This window comes from Chelonoidis abingdonii, chromosome 7, assembly GCF_003597395.2.
Source record: "Chelonoidis abingdonii isolate Lonesome George chromosome 7, CheloAbing_2.0, whole genome shotgun sequence".
NCBI classification, from domain to species: domain Eukaryota; kingdom Metazoa; phylum Chordata; order Testudines; family Testudinidae; genus Chelonoidis; species Chelonoidis abingdonii.
This window is the reverse complement of record NC_133775.1, coordinates 102,203,619-102,221,496: the sequence shown is the minus strand read 5'-3', so window position 1 is coordinate 102,221,496 and position 17,878 is coordinate 102,203,619. Positions and strand designations below refer to the sequence as shown.

Here is a 17,878-nt window from a genome sequence, read left to right as displayed (position 1 = left end):
TATTGTATGGTAACTAAGAGTTGGCATTTGAACAACCTAACTGTCTCTTTAAAGGGACACATCAACTTTGGCTTATTATGCAGGTAGTCAGACTAGATAATCATAATGGTCTGTTCTGACATTAACATCTATGAATCACACAAATATTTTACCTTCTATTGTTACAATTAGCAGTTATGGGGGGAAACACTTTGGTTTTTCAGATTGTTGGTGTTTTGCAGCTGACAGAACTTTGGCCAGAGTTTTCTGACAGGCTCAGCACCCTGGAGAGATGCCAGACTTTCCAAAGAGAGAGGTGACACATTTTTCAAAAGTGCTGAGCAACCAGAAGCTCACATGCAGAACAATGGGTTAGTTTTGAAAATGGGAGCTTTTTGACAATCTGGTCCCCGTTGTGGGGACTGAGATCTTCTGAAAAACAGGCTGAGCCCTTTGGAGAATCTGGTCTGTTGTGTACAGTCAGTTTCACTGTTTCCCCTGCATAGTCAGTCAACCCCCAGTCTCACCCATGCTGTTTGTATAGGGGTCTTGCACACAGCAAAAGGACAGAGTTGTTTTGTTTGTGTGATTGTAAAATCACAAATTGGTATGAGAATTTTGGGGCAGGTCTAGTATTAAAAGTAGTTTCAGGTATGCTTTTTTTTGGAGCTTACTGGACTTCAAATTGATGGCTTCCCTTTGGTTGTAGCAGGATTAGCAAGTAGTAGTATGTAATTATGAGAAGAGACATGCCTAGTATGAATTCAAATCATCAGCCACCTGTGGAGTAACAGCTTTGCTGCTGCATGTTGCCTCTGCTAAATTTCCACAGTTTGTTACATTACTCACTATGGTGAAATAAATGTACTGGACTCTAACATCACTTTCATGTTTCTGGACGCTGCACACAGTACAATGCCACTTATTTTCACATAGAAATCTTTGTGCACAGTCTGTCAGAAAACATTTGAGGGACAGACAGACCACAGTGCACTGCACAGAGTTGGGTACAATCTGGGGTTATATCAGGAAAGGTGAATGGTGATACTTGCAATCCCAGTGGAGTTGGTTGTATTTGCTAATATGATCAGCAGTTAAAGAGTTAATGATATTGCTATGAGAAATTATCAATAGGCTTCAGAGTCAATAGTTTAAATGAAGCAGAGGCAGAGAATTACCAGCTCTCAGAGCTATTGTTATAGGAGTGAAATGTAGCAATCTCTGCGGTGCAGCGTGTAAGCTGACCAATGCACAGAACACCGCAACAACCAGGGACAGGAGAAATTTTGCCAAGCCCAACCAGGGCCGGCTTTAGGCCTATTCCACCAATTCCCCTGAATCGGGCCTCGCGCCTAAGAGGGCCCCACGCCCAGTGAGAATCCCTTCCCTGGCTAGAGGTGCCTTTTTAATTTTTACTCACCTGATGGCGCTCCGGGTCTTCATCGGCACTTCGGCTGTGGGTCCTTCAGTGCCGCTGAAGACCTGGAGCGAGTAAAGGATCCGACACCGAAGTTCCGCCAGACTTGGAGCACCGCCCAGTGAGTACAAGCCCCACATGTTTTTTTACGTGTTTTTTTTTTTTTTAAGTCATCCCTGCCAGGGCCCCATTGAAACTGTTCGAATTGGGCCCTGCACCTCCTAAAGTTGGCCCTGAGCCCAACAGAGCAAATCCCTCCTCTGATTTAAAACAAACACATGCACCAAACCATGGGAACTTTATATGCCACAAAAACTTGATTACAATCTTATTTATAAGGTTTTGAGGAAAAACCACCTCCTATACAGCAAAAACTGCATTTTACTTAGACTTTCATCCTTCTGTGGTAAATTGAGTCAATCCTTCGTAGGTTCCAGTGCATCATAGCTCTTGTGATACTCACAACACTAAGCCATTACCTCCCGCACAAGGCTACTTAGAAGGACTATCAGAATGCAGTAATAGGGAAAAGGAAACGTTTAAAGACAGCTCAAATGAATAGGAAAGTTTAAGGGGAGATTGATAAGGCAGGCAGTCTCTTTGCTCCTGGGCTGCAGTGATTTGGAGCAGGTGAACTTAGTCACTGTGGGGGACACCCTGTACTGACTCCTTAGGCCAGTTGGGTTGTAGCATTCAGAGGCCCTGGAGGATGCTGTGTTCAGCCCTCTTCATCCCATCAGACATGAGGCCTGGAGGTACCAAGTTCCAGTATAACAGAGATGGACAGTTTCTCTTTGGGTAATGGATGCAGTGGAAGTTGATATGAGTATGGAAATTGGGTTGCTAGCCTTTCAGTGTGGAAAGGAAAGGGGACAAGGTACCCTTATGAGTTCAGCACTTTAGAGGAATAGATGCTGTGGTAGATCAAAGTCTGTAACTGAGCCAATAAACTGACAACTAATTTTTATTATCATGTTACTGGCATCTCAAAAGAACACAACCACTCAGCTAGGAAAGTGATTTTATTTTCATAAATGTTATGGTATTTTTGGTGGTCAACGTAGATTAATTTTGAGATTATAGAAGGAAATATACACTTTTATTTTTAAGATCAGAAATGCTGGGCCTGACCCTATGCAGTGCTCGGTACTCCAGTTCTTACTGGCTTCAACGCAATTGAGGGTGATCAGCACCTGTCAGGATTGCTCCGTCCCTGGCAGGATTGAAAAAGAAAACAGAACAGAGCTTCACTGAAAGGATTTTCTTAGATCATGTTGTGCCTTTTGTTCCGTCTTGCTGCCAGTAAAAATATCCATGTTTGGGAACAGAGACAGGTTCCCAGGCTGAGAGAAAATTCTGGGCGTGCTGCTGAGGCAACAATCCCTCTCTCTGGCAGGAGGCTGGTCATGTCACAGTACTGCTACGTCTAGATCACCTGACACTTGCCTTCCAGTATATGCTCTTGTTGTTTCCTTGACTAAACTGTTAAGCCTGGTCTATTATTTCCAGTAGTGCTAATAAAACAGGCCCTAGTGTAGACAGCCCTACTGCTCTAGTTGTTGTTGTTAGCTCCATGACAGTTAGATGCTCTGAGCTTGTTTACTAGTGTAAACAGTCTGCAAATATCTTCTGAACCCAGGGCTGTCTATATCTGGGCTCCCAGTGTTGCTATACAGCAGCACAATGAACTGCGACTAGCATGGATAATATGTACTTAACCTGTGCACTGGGATGTTGTGGGACTTAGTTTATTAGTAAAGGCCAAACTTTCCAAAAGTGGACTTTGATTTTGGGAGCTCAGACTGAGATACCTTAGGCCAGATTTTTGAAAATGCTGAGGATCCACACCTATAAATGAAGACTATAGGAGCTGCAGAACTTCTGAAAATTAGGCCCAAGGCATCCCAAGCTGGGCACCCAAAAACTGAGCACCCGGAATCAAAAGCCACTACTGAAAATTTTGGGAAAGTGTTCTTATATCTTAGTATAAAAGGAGCAGAATCAACAGTCAGTCCAGGGACTTAGCCTCTCTTTCTTCTAAACAAACCACTGGAGAGTACTTCACAAGGCAGCATGTTGAAAAGTCAGCGCCTGTACTCCAGCACCACGAGAAGCGGCAGCAGTCGACTCACCACGGTGAAGACACCACGGTAAGTCGATCTGAGTATGTCGACTTCAGCTACGTTATTCAGGTAGTTGAAGTTGCGTAACTTAGATAGGCCTGGTCTACACGGGGTGGGGGAATCTAAGAGCAGCAGCCTAGGTCTGTGTATATTTTTCTCCTACAGAGAATGTTGGTGATACCTGAAAGGAGGTAGTAAAAATTGGCACAACAAGGTGCACTCAGAGTCAGTTTAGAGTAGTAGACTGTTCCAGATCCAAAACAGTGAAGGCAGTGCTGTTCCTACCTGTCTGACAGGAGAAGCCTCACTCTCCCTCCCCACCTGTTCTGTCAGATTTCCTTTGGTTTTACTGTTATCAATTGGCCAATCTAGCTGCTGAAGAGTCAGCTGGAGTCCATTCTCTCCTGTGCATCATCAACAAAACTGCCAGCTAAATTCTGATTTCAATATCTTTTTTGCTGCTTATGGGGTTCAAATCAGAAAAGCCGAGCACAGCTTGAATTTCATACACCAGGCTGAGCTCAGTGCTATACAGTGAGAAAAACTTAGTAACTGTTAAAGTGGGAAAATCTGCTGTGGAAGCCAATTGACAGTGAATAAATACAGACCCCACTAAGAGGTCATTTTCCCTGACCATAATCTCATGTTAAAAACAGACTCATAATATCATTATACTACTTTTGGAAGAGAGACAGAGCATTAAAAATGGGAAAATTTCACATGAAAATGTGACTTTTTCTGTCCAATTTTGAATTCAAAACTTTAACCAGGTTTACAAAAATACATGTTTAAAATTAATATTCCTTTTTAAAAGATCCCCAAACAGTGGAAAGTATGGAATATGCAGTTAAACTCACCCTAACAACCTTAATTCTGATTTGTACTGCTAACTTCCTGTCCTTTCATATCTTTATAAGATGTGGTCCTTTTCGAATGAGGACTTTTCTGAATGGATTTTTGAATAAATTTTAACTTCCCTAATACTTTAATAAATCTGCAGAATATGGTTACAGCCAATTTACACTTGGAAAAGCCACTGTACTTTTACATTCTCTGTGTTGAGAGTAATTATTTATTACAAAGGACTGTGGTTTTAGTATTATTTTTCATGCCTCCAGTGTGGTCCTCTGTCACCACACTAATCTTTACAAGCCCTTAATTTAAAGGACCTTTGAGATTTGGGTTTGGGAAATTTTAATTCCTAGATATGCTAGTTTTTGTTTCAAATAACATTCTTATAATCTGGTGACATGCACACTCTTCAGGAATAATTGTTGTCAATAATTGATTCAGAAAATGGTAAAATATGTAGTTTTTCTGTACACTACAGATACAAAAATCAGCAGAAAATTAGGCCTCAATTCTGTGAGTGGAGCTTTGAACCTGCTTGGAGCCTATTGAAGTTATTGGATGTCACAATCACCGGAAGATTAACAACAAGGTGTTCTAGAAAAATGCATTCTTACTTCATGGGGTCATTGCTTAAATTATCCCAAGTTTCAGTCTCAAGGGATAATGATACCTCTACACTTCTGGTCATTCTGAAAGCAGTGATGGGGGGGCATGTTATAGTTATCTGAGTAATATGAACTGTGCAATGCCATGCTTTTTTTGTGCTTTGTCTAGACTGGGGAAATTCCCCCAAATCCCCCTGGTTCTCCTAACTCAGTGAGAATGGATTCGTTAATTTCCTTTGTATAGGCACATCCTTTCCTAGTTTGATTTCAAGGGATTGCAGAGCTTTGGTAGTTTATCTACAGAGTGAGATTCTTTCAAATCATTTCTTAAAAGATTAGATTGAGCAGACTCAATTGTAAACAGGTGCTCAGATCCCTATTAGCAGTGTGCTTGGCCCTGTATTACACACAATGAATGCCACAATCACACTTCTCTCTGATCTTACATGCCATGCACATCAGGGAAATTCCTTCCCTGGGGCATTCCTTACATTTTAAAAATGTTTACAAGTCACTCTGTGTCTGGGAAGTATTTAAAAAGAAATAAAGCTGTCTGACTGGGGACTTTGCTGGGGTGTCAGAAGCACAAACAGAGAAGGGCTTGATACTCACTACTGAAGAACCACAGCACATTTTCTACTGTTGTCTGTCTCCCCCCGCCCCAGCTTCCATTGTGTCTCTCGTCTATTCCTTTTCTCCCCATCTCATTCCAAGTCTCCCTTCCCCACTGTCAAGGTTTTTTCCCCACTCTGAACTTTAGGGTACAGATGTTGGGGACCTGCATGGACCCTTCTAAGCTTAATTACTAGCTTAGATCTGGTAACGCTGTCACCATCCAGAAGTTAGCATCTGGAACACTTTCTGTCCCCCCAAAACCTTCCCCTCCCTGAGCAGCCTTGAAAGGCTTCACCAATTCCCTGGTGAACACAGGTCCAAACCCCTTGGATCTTAAAACAAGGAGAAATTAACCATTCCCCCTCCTTTCCCCCCACCAATCCCTGGTGAGTCCAGACCCAATCCCCTTGGATCTTAAAACAAAGAAAAATCAATCGGGTTCTTAAAAGAAAAAACTTTTAATTAAAGAAAGATAAAAATTATCACTGTAAAATCAGGATGAAAAATGCTTTACAGGGTAATTAGATTCCTATAGACTAGAGGGGGACCCCCCCCAGCCTTAGATACAAAGTTACAGCCAACAGAGGTAAAAAGCCTTCCAGCAAAAAGAAACATTTACAAGTTGAGAAAACAAAAATAAGACTAACACGCCTTGCCTGGCTAATTACTCACAAGTTTGAAACGTGAGAGATTGATTCAGAAAGATTTGGAGAGCCTGGATGTATGTCTGGTCCCTCTTAGTCCCAAGAGCGAATAACACCCAAAACAAAGAGCACAAAACAAAGCCTTCCCTCCACCAAGATTTGAAAGTATCTTGTCTCCCTATTGGTCCTCTGGTCAGGTGTCAGCCAGGTTAGCTTCTTAACCCTTTACAGGTAAAAGAGACATTAACCCTTAACTATCTGTTTATGACACGCCCCCCAAATCTCAGACAGTGTGGAACCACACTGGCGGTGATTTCTTCCTAGAACTTTAGAATAAACAGATTAATAAAACACATGCACCTTTACATATACTACTAATTATGTAAAACTACAAGATTTTTCACATTTCAAGGACAATTTTTAACCAGTTGATTCTGGGAAACTTTCACGGGAGAGTGCATCAGCTACTTTGTTAGAAGCTCCTGAAATGTGTTGAATTTCAAAATCAAAATCTTGGAGAGCTAAACTCCATCGAAGAAGTTTTTGTTGTTTCCCTTGGCAGTATGAAGCCACTTTAGCGCAGCATGGTCAGTTTGTAGCTGGAAACGCCATCCCAAACGTATGGGCGTAGCTTTTCCAGGGCATACACAATGGCGTAGCATTCTTTTTCACTGATTGACCAGTGGCTTTCCTCTCAGACAGTTTCTTGCTGAGAAACACGACAGGATGGAAGTTTTTGATCCGGTCCTTCCTGCATTAAAACTGCTCCTACACCACGCTCAGATGCATCTGTGGTTACTAGGAATGGTTTGTCAAAGTCTGGGGCCCTTAGCACAGGGTCAGACATGAGTGTTGCCTTAAGCTGGGTAAAGGCCTTCTGACACTCATCAGTCCACTTAACTGCATTTGGCTGGTCTTTTTGGTCAGGTCTGTTAGTGGGGCAGCGATTTGGCTGTAGTGTGGTACAAATCGCCTGTAATATCCGGCCAAGCCTAAGAAGGATTGGACCTGTTTCTTTGACTTTGGGACAGGCCACTTTTGGATAGCATCCACCTTGGCCTGTAGGGAGTTTATCGTTCCTTGACCCACCTGGTGTCCAAGGTAAGTCACTCTGTTTTGGCCTATTTGACACTTTTTAGCCTTAACAGTTAGTCCTGCCTGCCTGATGCGCTCGAAGACTTTTTCCAGGTGTTCCAGGTGTTCTGCCCATGAATCAGAAAAAATGGCCACATCATCGAGGTAGGCAACTGCAGATTCTCCCAATCCTGCTAGGAGACCATCTACAAGTCTTTGGAAGGTGGCGGGTGCATTTCGCAGCCCGAAAGGAAGCACATTAAATTCATACACCCTGCATGGGTGATGAAGGCTGACCTTTCTTTGGCAGGTTCATCTAGCGGTACTTGCCAGTACCCCTTGGTTAAGTCTATTGTAGAGATGAACTGGGCACGTCCCAATTTTCCAATAGCTCATCGGTGCGTGGCATTGGATAGTTGTCGGGACGAGTTACAGCATTTAGCTTACGGTAGTCCACGCAAAAGCGTATATTTCCCCATCTGGTTTGGGAACTAGAACCACTGGAGATGCCCATGCACTGTTAGAGGGCGGATTATACCCATCTGTAGCATGTTTTGGATCTCCCGTTCTATAGCAGCTTGGGCATGAGGAGACACCCGTAGGGTGGGGTTCTAATTGGGTGAGCATTACCTGTGTCAATGGAGTGGTATGCCCGTTCAGTCCATCCTGGGGTGGCTGAGAACATTGGGCAAAGCTAGTGCACAGCTCCTTGATCTGTTGCCTGCAGACGTTCCAGGGTTGTGGAGAGGTTCACCTCTTCCACGCCACCGTCACTTTTTCCTTCGTAGTAGACACCTTCAGGCCACTCAGCATCATCTCCTCCCTGGGCTGTAAACTGACAAACTTTAAATTCTCTGGAATAAAAGGGCTTTAGAGAATTAACATGGTACACTTTAGGCTTTAGGGTTGAGGTGGGGAATGCTATGAGATAGTTAACAGCTCCCAGGTGCTCTTGGACCGTGAATGGCCCTTCCCATGATGCTTCCATCTTATGGGCCTGTTGCGCCTTCAAGACCATAACCTGGTCCCTACTTTGAAGGAACGCTCTCTGGTATGTTTATCATACCAGGCCTTTTGCTCTTCCTGAGCATCTTTTTAGGTTTTCTTTAGCAAGGGCTAAAGAGTGTCGGAGGGTGCTTTGTAGGTTGCTTACAAAGTCTAGAATGTTAGTTCCTGGAGAAGCGTAAACCCTCCCATTGCTGCTTCACCAACTGTAATGGCCCCTTAACCTCGTGGCCATACACAAGTTCGAATGGTGAAAACCCTAAACTGGGATGTGGTACAGCCCTGTAGGCAAAAAGCAACTGCTGCAACACTAGGTCCCAATCATTGGAGTGTTCATTTACGAATTTACATATATCATGGCCCCCAAAGTTCCATTAAACCTCTCCACCAGGCCATTGTTTGATGGTGGTAAGGGGTGGCAACCAAGTGATTCACCCCATGAGCTTCCCACAGATTTTTCATGGTCCCTGGAAGGAATTAGTTCCTGAATCTGTAAGGATGTCGGAGGGCCAACCTACCCTGGCAAAAATGTCTGCTAAGGCCTGGCACACAGTTTTAGCCCTGGTGTTGCTTAGAGCTACTGCTTCCGGCCATCGGGTAGCAAAGTCCATGAAAGTCAGTATGTACTGCTTTCCTCTGGGGGTCTTTTTTGGGAAAGGACCCAGAATATCCACAGCTACTCGCTGAAATGGGACCTCAATTATGGGGAGTGGCTGGAGAGGGGCTTTGACCTAGTCTTGGGGCTTCCCCACTCGTTGATACACCTCACAAGACCAGACATAGTTAGCAACGTCCTTGCCCATTCCCTCCCAATGGAAGGACTTCGCCAACCGGTCCTTGGTTCTATTCACCCCAGAATGGCCACTAGGATGGTCATGAGCTAAGCTCAAGAGCTTTACCCGGTACTTAGTTGGAACTACTAACTGTTTTTGTGGATGCCAGTCTTCCCAGTGTCCACCAGAAAGAGTCTCCTTGTATAAAAGTCCTTGTTCTACAATAAACCAGGATCGGTTAGAGGAGCTGAGAGGTGATGGGGTGCTCCGTGCTGCCGCCCAAGCTTTCTGAAGGCTGTCATCTGCTTCCTGCTCAGCCTGGAACTGTTCCCTTGAGGCTGGAGACACCAGTTCCTCCTTAGACTGTGGACTTGGTCTCTCTGGAAGCGATGTAGGTGATGGGGTTGTTTTCGTTGATTGTGAACCGCTGTCCGCTGGTGCACTAGGTGACATTTCAGGCTCTGGCTGAGCCTCTTGGGTAGGGTTGTCTGCTGCTTCTGCCAGTTCAGACCCACTGGTGCCCTCTGGCGTTGAAGTGGTAGATAGATTTGCAAGTGCTGGCGTCAGTGCTGGCAATGGTTCTGGTGCTGGTTGCTTTTCTAGTTCCGGTTCTGGGACTGGATGCACTATGGCTGTGGCAGTCGTTGGTAGGGGATCTGGTTCCACCACCTCTGTCTGGGTCTCTGGTAACACAGATGGGGCCCTTGTGGATGGCTCAGGAACAGGGATGGGTGTGGAAGCTTGCCTGGCTTGGCTGCTTGTGACCATCCCCACCCTCTTGGCCAACCAGGTGAAGCTGGCCAAGTCTTCCCCCGGTAGCATGGGGATGGGATAATTGTCATAGACTGCAAAAGTCCACATTCCTGACCAGCCTTTGTACTGGACAGGCAATTCAGCTGTAGGCAAATTTAAAGATTTTTGACATGAATGGGTGAATTGTCACTTGGGCCTCTGGGTTGATGAATTTGGGGTTCACTAGGGATTGGTGGATAGCTGACACTTGTGCCCCGGTGTCTCTTCACGCGATAACCTTCTTTCTGCCCACTCTCAAGGTTTCCCTTTGCTCCGAGGGTATTTGAGAGGCATCTGGGCCTGGGGATCTTTGGTGTGATGGTGGTGTAATGAACTGTACTCGGTTGAGGTTCTTGGGGCAGTTGGCCTTTATATGTCCCAGTTCATTACAGTTAAAACATCGCCCAGCTGACTGGTCATTGGGCCGAGGTGGGTTGCTAGAGACTGGTGAGGTGGGACAATAGGGTGTCTGGGGCTTTCCTTGGGTTGTAGGTGGGGTCTTGGGATGCCCTCGGTGATAGAGTTTATTTTCGGTTTGCCCCTTCTGATATTTGCTCCCCTTGCTAGTAGTTCTTTTCTGTTCTGCCACTTCCACCCATCTGGCTCCAATCTCCCCGGCCTCGGTTATAGTTTTGCACTTCCCATCTAGGATGAACCTTTCTATTTCCTCAGGAACACTCTCTAAGAACTGCTCCATTTGTATTAGGAAGGACAGCTCTTCCAGAGATTTAGGATTTGTTCCTGATATCCAGGCATTATAATTCTTTCCAGTGTGGTAGGCGTGTTGGGTAAATGACATATCTGGTTTCCACTTTAGGGCTCTGAACCGCTGATGGGCACGCTCAGCTGTGTTAGCCCCATTCTGATTCTGGCCTTGGTTTGAAAAAGATCATAAAATTGTTCATGTGTTCCTTAGGCATTTCAGCCGCCACCTCTGCTAAGAGTCCACTGAGCTGTGGCCTCAGCTCTATCATGTACTGGTCTGCAGAGATGTTGTATGTAAGGCAGGCCCTTTCAAAATTTTCTAAGAAGGTCTCAGTATCATCACCTGCCTCATAGGTGGGAAATTTTCTGAGATGGAAAACAGTACCTGGAGAAGGGTTGTTAGAGTTGGCTGATCCATCCTGCTTAGCCTTTGCTAATTCCAGGACCTGCTGGTGGGCCTCCCTCTGGATCTCCATCTCTTTTTCTTTCATCTCCATAGCTCTCCCGTGGTCAGCCTCTTTGGCTTTCTCCTTTGCATCCAGCCTAGCCAGTTCCTGTTTAACTGCTTCCCTGGCACTCATTTTTCTGCTTTCTTGTGCTGGCCACACCGCTCTGCAGCTCACTGACTTCGGATGCACTCAGCAGGGCTGCTTGGTTAAGGGATACTTTCAGACTAGCTATACCTGAGAGGTAGAAAGAAAGAAAACAATTCAGCTTGTAAATACCTTTTGCTGTCTGCTTGCTCACAGCTTGAAGCTTCCTCTTAAAGACCCTTGTTAAAAAAACTTAACACCTCTGCCCTCAGACCGCTTTCTAAGCAGCTAGAAAGGAGAGAAAAAAAAAATCCTACTGGCTTTTGGTTCCTAAAAATCCCAAACTGCTGTTCACCAAGTCAAGGTTTTTCCCCCGCACTCTGAACTTTAGGGTACAGATGTGAAGGACTCGCACGGACCCTTCTAAGCTTAATTACTAGATTAGATCTGGTAACGCTGCCACCATCCAGAAGTTAGTGTCTGGAACACTTTCTGTCTCCCTAAAACCTTCCCCTCCCTGGGCAGCCTTGAGAGGCTTCACCAATTCCCTGGTGAACACAGATCCAAACCCTTGGATCTTCAAACAAGGAGAAATTACCCTTTCCCCCCCACCAATCCCTGATGAGTCCAGACCCAATCCCCTTGGATCTTAGAACAAGGAAAAATCAACCAAGTTCTTAAAAGAAAAAAACTTTTAATTAAAGAAAGAAACAAAAATTTTCTCTGTAAAATCAGGATGAAAAATGCTTTACAGGGTAATCGGATTCCTATATACCAGAAGGACCCCTCCCCAACCAGCCCTAGGCTTCAAAAGTTACAGCCACAAGGTAAAAGCCTGTCCAGCAAAAAGAAACATTACAAAGTGAAAACAAAAATAAGATTAAAAAGCCTTGCCTGGCTTTAACTGTCACAATTTGAAACAAGATACTGTTGTCAGAAGATTGAGAGCCTGGATTGATGTCCTGTCCCTGCTCTATCCCAAAGCAATCCAACTCCCAAACAAAGGGCACAAACAAAGACTTCCCCCACCAAGATCTGAAAGTATCTGGTCCTCCTTATGTCCTTACGGTCAGTGTCGACAGGTAGACTTTCTTAACCCTTAACGGTAAACATAGACATTAACCCTTAACTCCTGGTTTAGGACACCCACCGTCCTAGCCCAGCTCACCCCTCCTCTGCTAACGAGACCTCGTAGCCCCAGCTGCCCCCAATTGCCCACACTCTTTCTTTCCACCAGAGCTCTCTGTGTTTCCCCCCTCAGCCCTCCACCGCCCATTTTTCCCTCGCTTCCTCAGCTCACTCCCCTCCTCCCACCCCCGCCTCCCATTCCCCTCCATCTCCACCCCTGCTCGCGCGCGCCGCTACCCACCTCTCTGCCTATCGCGCTCCCTTTTCTCCACCGCCCGCCGCTCTTTCCTCTCAGCCACCGCTCCCGCTGCAACGTAACCCTGGGTGGCGGGGGCGCGCGCGGCCCCTTTGCACCTGTCAGTCATCGCGTCAACTTATCCGCCAGCGCCGCGCTAATCGTTGGGGACTCTACTACCGCGGACTCCAGCTACGGAGTGGGCCTTGCGGCAGATTGTGTACGGTGGGTGGATTGCTATTGGTGTGCTGCAGCAAGCTGTAAGTCTGGAGAGAAAAAGCCGAGAAAGCTGCGGGGGCCCACACGCGGAACCCCGGGCGTAAAGTAAAGAGGCGGAAGGAACCTGCTGCCTGCTGAGACGGCGGAGAGGGAAAGTCATCAACCGGGCATACGTGAGGGGAAGGCACTGCGCAGGCGCCACTGACAGGTCTTGAAGGGGAGGGGGACGGAGCGGTCGGGGTGGGGGAGGGTAGAACGAGTCTATTTGGAACCTGCCCGAGTAGCTATTTCGGCCCCTGCGTGAAATCGTACCAGATCCGGGGGCGGGGGCGGTTGAAATGCAGCCGCTTCATACATTGGCGCTTGTGGGAAGTTGTGCTGAGCCGCAGGAGCGTTCTGGAAGCAGCCCGCGGGGGTCATGTAACTTCCTTCTTTCTCAGCCAAGGTTACAGAAGCGCGTGTGGCGCCTAGGGCTGCGTGGGCTTGGCCTCCGGGAGAAGACAGAGAGCTGAAGTTGTGTTCCTGGGGTTGGATGTTTGTTCTGCTTTGGGACTTCTGTTTCCCTAGTCACCGTGCACGGCCTGCTCATACTTCAAGCCACCACTGACAGGCAGCAGAGGCTTCTTGTCCTCTTCACCAAGGCAGCCTTTGGAGCTTGATCCCTCCACCCCAGAACAGATCAGCCGTATGCCCTGTGAAGGAACTTAGTTTTTGAGTTCCAAACTAGGCAGATCAGGGACTCACACTGATTAAGTTGGTACTGGATAGATTTGGGCTGTGTGGCTGTAGTGCCTAAGTCTTCTGTGGGCTCCCAGGCCTCATCAGCACTGAGAATATTGTTTTGGAGATTTAAGTCTTTGAAATTGAATTTAGCATCAGACTAGAAAGAACATGTCAATGTGGGTCCTTCATTGGTACTGAGAGCTCCCTAGGGAGTTAAACTTACTAACATGCATCTGACGAAGTGGGTATTCACCCACAAAAGCTTATGCTTCAATACATCTGTTAATCTTTAAAGTGCCACAGGACTCCTTGTTACTTTAAACTTGTTACTAAGGCCTGGTTAAAAATTAGATCAATCTATATATGTTGCTTAGGGCTGTAAAGAAATTTCTCACCCTGACTGCTTGGTTAGGTTGATCTAACCGTTGGTGCAGATGTGGCTAAGTCAATGGAAGAATTCTTCTGTCGATCTAGCTACTGCCTCTTGGAGAGATGGATTAACTACATTGATGAAAAACTCCTCTTGTCAATGTAGGAAGCATCTATACTATGATACAGCATCACAGCTGCAGCACTGTAGCTGATTCACTGTAGTATCTGTAATGGAGATGCTTACCAAGTAGGCACATCTTGGCACCAAAGCGCTGTGTTCCTTTTGGAATGAGTTGATATTCGTGGCCCCTCAATGGTAGCATGTTCCTCTATGATAGGGAAGTCAGCGCTGCAACATAAAACTGTTGGTGCAAGGTCATCTTCATTGCAGTTCCCTCAGCCTTTGTGGGGGAAGCATGTTGTATTGAAAATACTTTGCTGCTGCTTGAAACACAAGGGAAAGGGAGTGTAGTGGCTGGAAATTAAATATACAGCAATACATAATGAGGTTTGTTTAGTACTACTGTTCCTTGGCTACATTCAGCCCCTTCTGTGTATAGAAAGTGAAACAGTTTATTAAAGCTAGCTATTAAGTTTTACTTCATATTTCTGAGAAGTACTCAAGGAAGGAAGATATGACAAAAAATGAAGGGCATCTGAATGCCGGTAAACTTAAACAGGATGATTTTTAGAGCTATTAAGGTGGTGGGAGTTGAGGATAGCAGACCTCTATAGCAAATGTTCCGTAAAAGGTAATCATATTTGCCAATACTCAGAAAGCAAATACCTTTTGTCATTTGGAATATGGGGAATTCTTGTTTGTTTAGCTATTTCATATTTTCTTTTCTGGTTGTCTTAGATACCCAGTAATACTTTACTGTTCTTACTTTTGATTGCACATCAATATTTTTGATAATACCAAGATTCTCCTGCTGACTGTGAATGACAGATTAGACATTCTGGTCCACCTGCTTGGATCTTTACTGAGATTTTGATGGATTTCAATAATTATATTTAACAATCCTCAGACACCCTAATTTAAGGGTGCATTGTTTCTTGTTGGGCCAAGTCCCTTTCTGATACCAAGCAGGAAGATTTACTTCTACCTGCATCAGCGTTTTGAAAAAGAGAAGTAGCAAAGCTCTGGTGTATGAATGTGTCTTCCTTACCCATCTCTGGAAAGTTTGCTTAGTCTAGCAATAAATGGAGCATGGTCTGAATAGTTTTCTGGTGTCTGGCAGGGGAGATAATTTTAAAATAAACTAAAACCTAGGGTCTGAAGCCCTCTGGATTTTGTACCTACCAATCTTAGCAGTCTTTCCAAAACAAAAGGCAGTAGGCAAAGTCTTGGATTTTTTAAAGACATCTGAAGACTTCTGTTAAGTGATATCGAATCCCTAATCTGCTTAAACAAGTTTTTATTTAGAATAATGCTGAAGATAAGTGTCATTTGTACCTTTTGAGATGCATAGTTCTGAGAGGAAGGTCTGTGGCATGATGCCCAGGAGCACTGAGATAACTTGTGCTGGCTTGCCTGCTTATAAGCACGAATGGTGCAACTGGTATGTTTTGTTTTCCAGGATCTTCTGCTATTTCTGATGTACAGTGAACAGTGCAAGACATATATTTGAAATATGACTTATTTAAAAACCTCAAGTTATTGGAGAATTCTGCAGCAGATTTTAGTAAATTGTGATACATTTTATCAGAGAACATACAATGTAAACCACTCCCTAGTTTTACACTGTAATAGTCAATGTTAAATGGAAAAATCCAGGATTCATTCTGACTTAAAAATGTCTGCATAAGTATTTTGTCCCCCTCAATACTCTGGGTGGTGCAACAATGGTAGAAACAGAAACTTTAAAAAATTACAATTCACAGTGGAAGTACTGAAAAGATAAGCTAAGCATCCTGCCAAAAACAGATATTTTAAATTTAAATGGGGATTCTTCAATGTCTTTAACATCAGTGCAAGCTGTACTAGTCAGGCAAAAAGCGGTTTGTGTTCTTTCATAATATCTGTTTTAAGTAAATGACTTTCCTGAAAATCTAAGCTTCTCACCCCTGTTAAAAAAAAAAAAATGAAAATAATAAAAAAATGAAAATTCATTAGAACAGACACAAAATCTGTTCCTCCACTCTTGATCTGATTGCAAGAATAGAAGTAACACATTTTATAGTCTCATGAAATAAAGTTTTACATATCCTAGACAAGTGAATGAGCAGAGTTTTTGTTTGTTTTCTATAAGAAAGTGGAAGAAGTATGCCTTGCACTTGGAACAGAAGGTAGGAAGGCTTTATGATCCTTAGTTCCTTTGGGATTTCATTCCTCTTTGAATATACAACCTTTTGAAGATGCGCTAGCTTTGGGTCACAAGCCTCCTCCTGAGGCTCACTGAAAGGGCAGCGCAAGCTCCCATGCTGTAGGTGGATAGAACGTGTGAAAGGGGAGTGAGTCTGGTAATCCTTTTTCTGGAAAGGAAGCTGTGGATGTGAAGAAGGGAGATCCGTACGGAATGACAAACTACTTACATTATACACGTAACACCAAATAACCTTTGCTGCTGGCTAAACACCTGGCTAAAAGAAATAATTAGTAACTCATTATTGGAGGGTGAGAGAAATTATTTCTTGCAAGGCTGCTAAATGTTTGGATTGTGAGGAAGGAAAGTGATGATAACCGAAAAAATGGGTGTACCATTTTAAAATCAGTTAGTTTTTGCTGGCCACTCTTGGGATGGGTGCTGTTCTTTAGAAACTTATTTAATACTTATGCAAGCCTTTTGAACAATTGATATTCCCCTCTGCTCACATGTTTGTTTGTTTGTTTGTTTGTTTATGTTTGTTTATATTTTTTGAAGAATGTGAAGGGATATGGTGGGGGTGGGTTTTTTTGGTATGCTATTCCAGTAGTGATCTGCTGAATAATCTGTGTTTGTGATTTTTCATGCTGAAGTTGGAATCTAACCTAGAATCTAAGTATTATTTCACTTTGTGAGAAGCTGGCTAACCTTTTGCAGCCCGTCTTTATGCCTGTTTCTCACTGAACATGTCTTTCTGCACATTTCAACACATATTTTCTTTAAAAAAGAATGGTGTAGTGTATTCCTTGGTAGAATTAGGGATAGTTTTGATTTCTGGAATATGTTCTTGATCTGTGGTTGGTAATTGAATCTGAGTTGACCAGACTTTCACACTGCTCTGAGAATACATAGAGATCAAATCACAGATTTATTTTCAGTGCAACTTCTGTTATATATTTTCTTTGGAGTGCAGTTAGAATATAGTTTCTACAATACTGTATGTCATATCAGTTTCATAAAGAGAGAAATGCATTAGAACCTGGGTACAATGAGTTCCTCCTTTGTTTTCAGTGTGTGGGAGGAGCACTGTAATGCTAGAAGTGTACAGTGTTTTGTAGTTATATCTAGGTCTGCTTTCTGGCTTTAGCCAAATAAGGAGCATTATTGTGATACGGTAATTAATAACTATTCTCTTTTTCATTTATGATTCGTCACCTGTGTATGCATAAAGGATTCTAGTCTCTTCTTTGGGTATTCTGGGTATTTCTTTTAAGTACAGAATGTGTTGGAAGGGAGAAAATTTTAATTTAAACTATAATTATTGCATCACATTTAAATTCTTGTCACTATAGTAAAGTTTATGGCCCTGCTCCTGCAAAGTATACATGGGCAGGTGGCCTAATCAGAGCCCCATTTAATTGTATTAAATATAAGAATGTGTTGGTCAGGTTAATTACTTACAAACAGCAATTGTAAAGAGTGGGAGAAATGGAGATAAATCTCTATAATGGGATAACATTATTTATAAGTACATAATGTACTTGCATTATTTGCCTTTTTTTGCCAGAGGGGGGAGAAGCTGTGTGAAATAACTTGATTTCTGAACAGGAAGCAGTCTGTAGCAGTTAAAATAACTGTTAAACAGTCTTGTTTACAGAATATGAATCTCTTTAATTGCATAGCTCTACTGATATTTTCTTTCTGTTAATATATTAGTTACTCAATTGAGCATTTTTTTATAATGCTATTACATTTATTAGGTCTGTATTATCTGATGG

General features: G+C 43.8%; 1 protein-coding gene across 2 annotated transcripts in view; it reads left to right on the top strand.

Moving 5' to 3' along the window:
* Positions 1-12,604: 12,604 nt before the first annotated feature.
* Positions 12,605-17,878, top strand: part of FAM13B (family with sequence similarity 13 member B) — an 84,843-nt gene continuing 79,569 nt past the window's right edge. The window contains exon 1 of one of the 2 annotated variants that reach the window (XM_032777935.2): positions 12,605-12,872. The gene's annotated coding sequence lies outside the window, so the exon portion shown is untranslated. Of the gene's footprint in view, positions 12,873-13,057; positions 13,120-17,878 lie in introns of those variants that run through there. The other variant, XM_032777937.2, reaches the window with a different exon arrangement.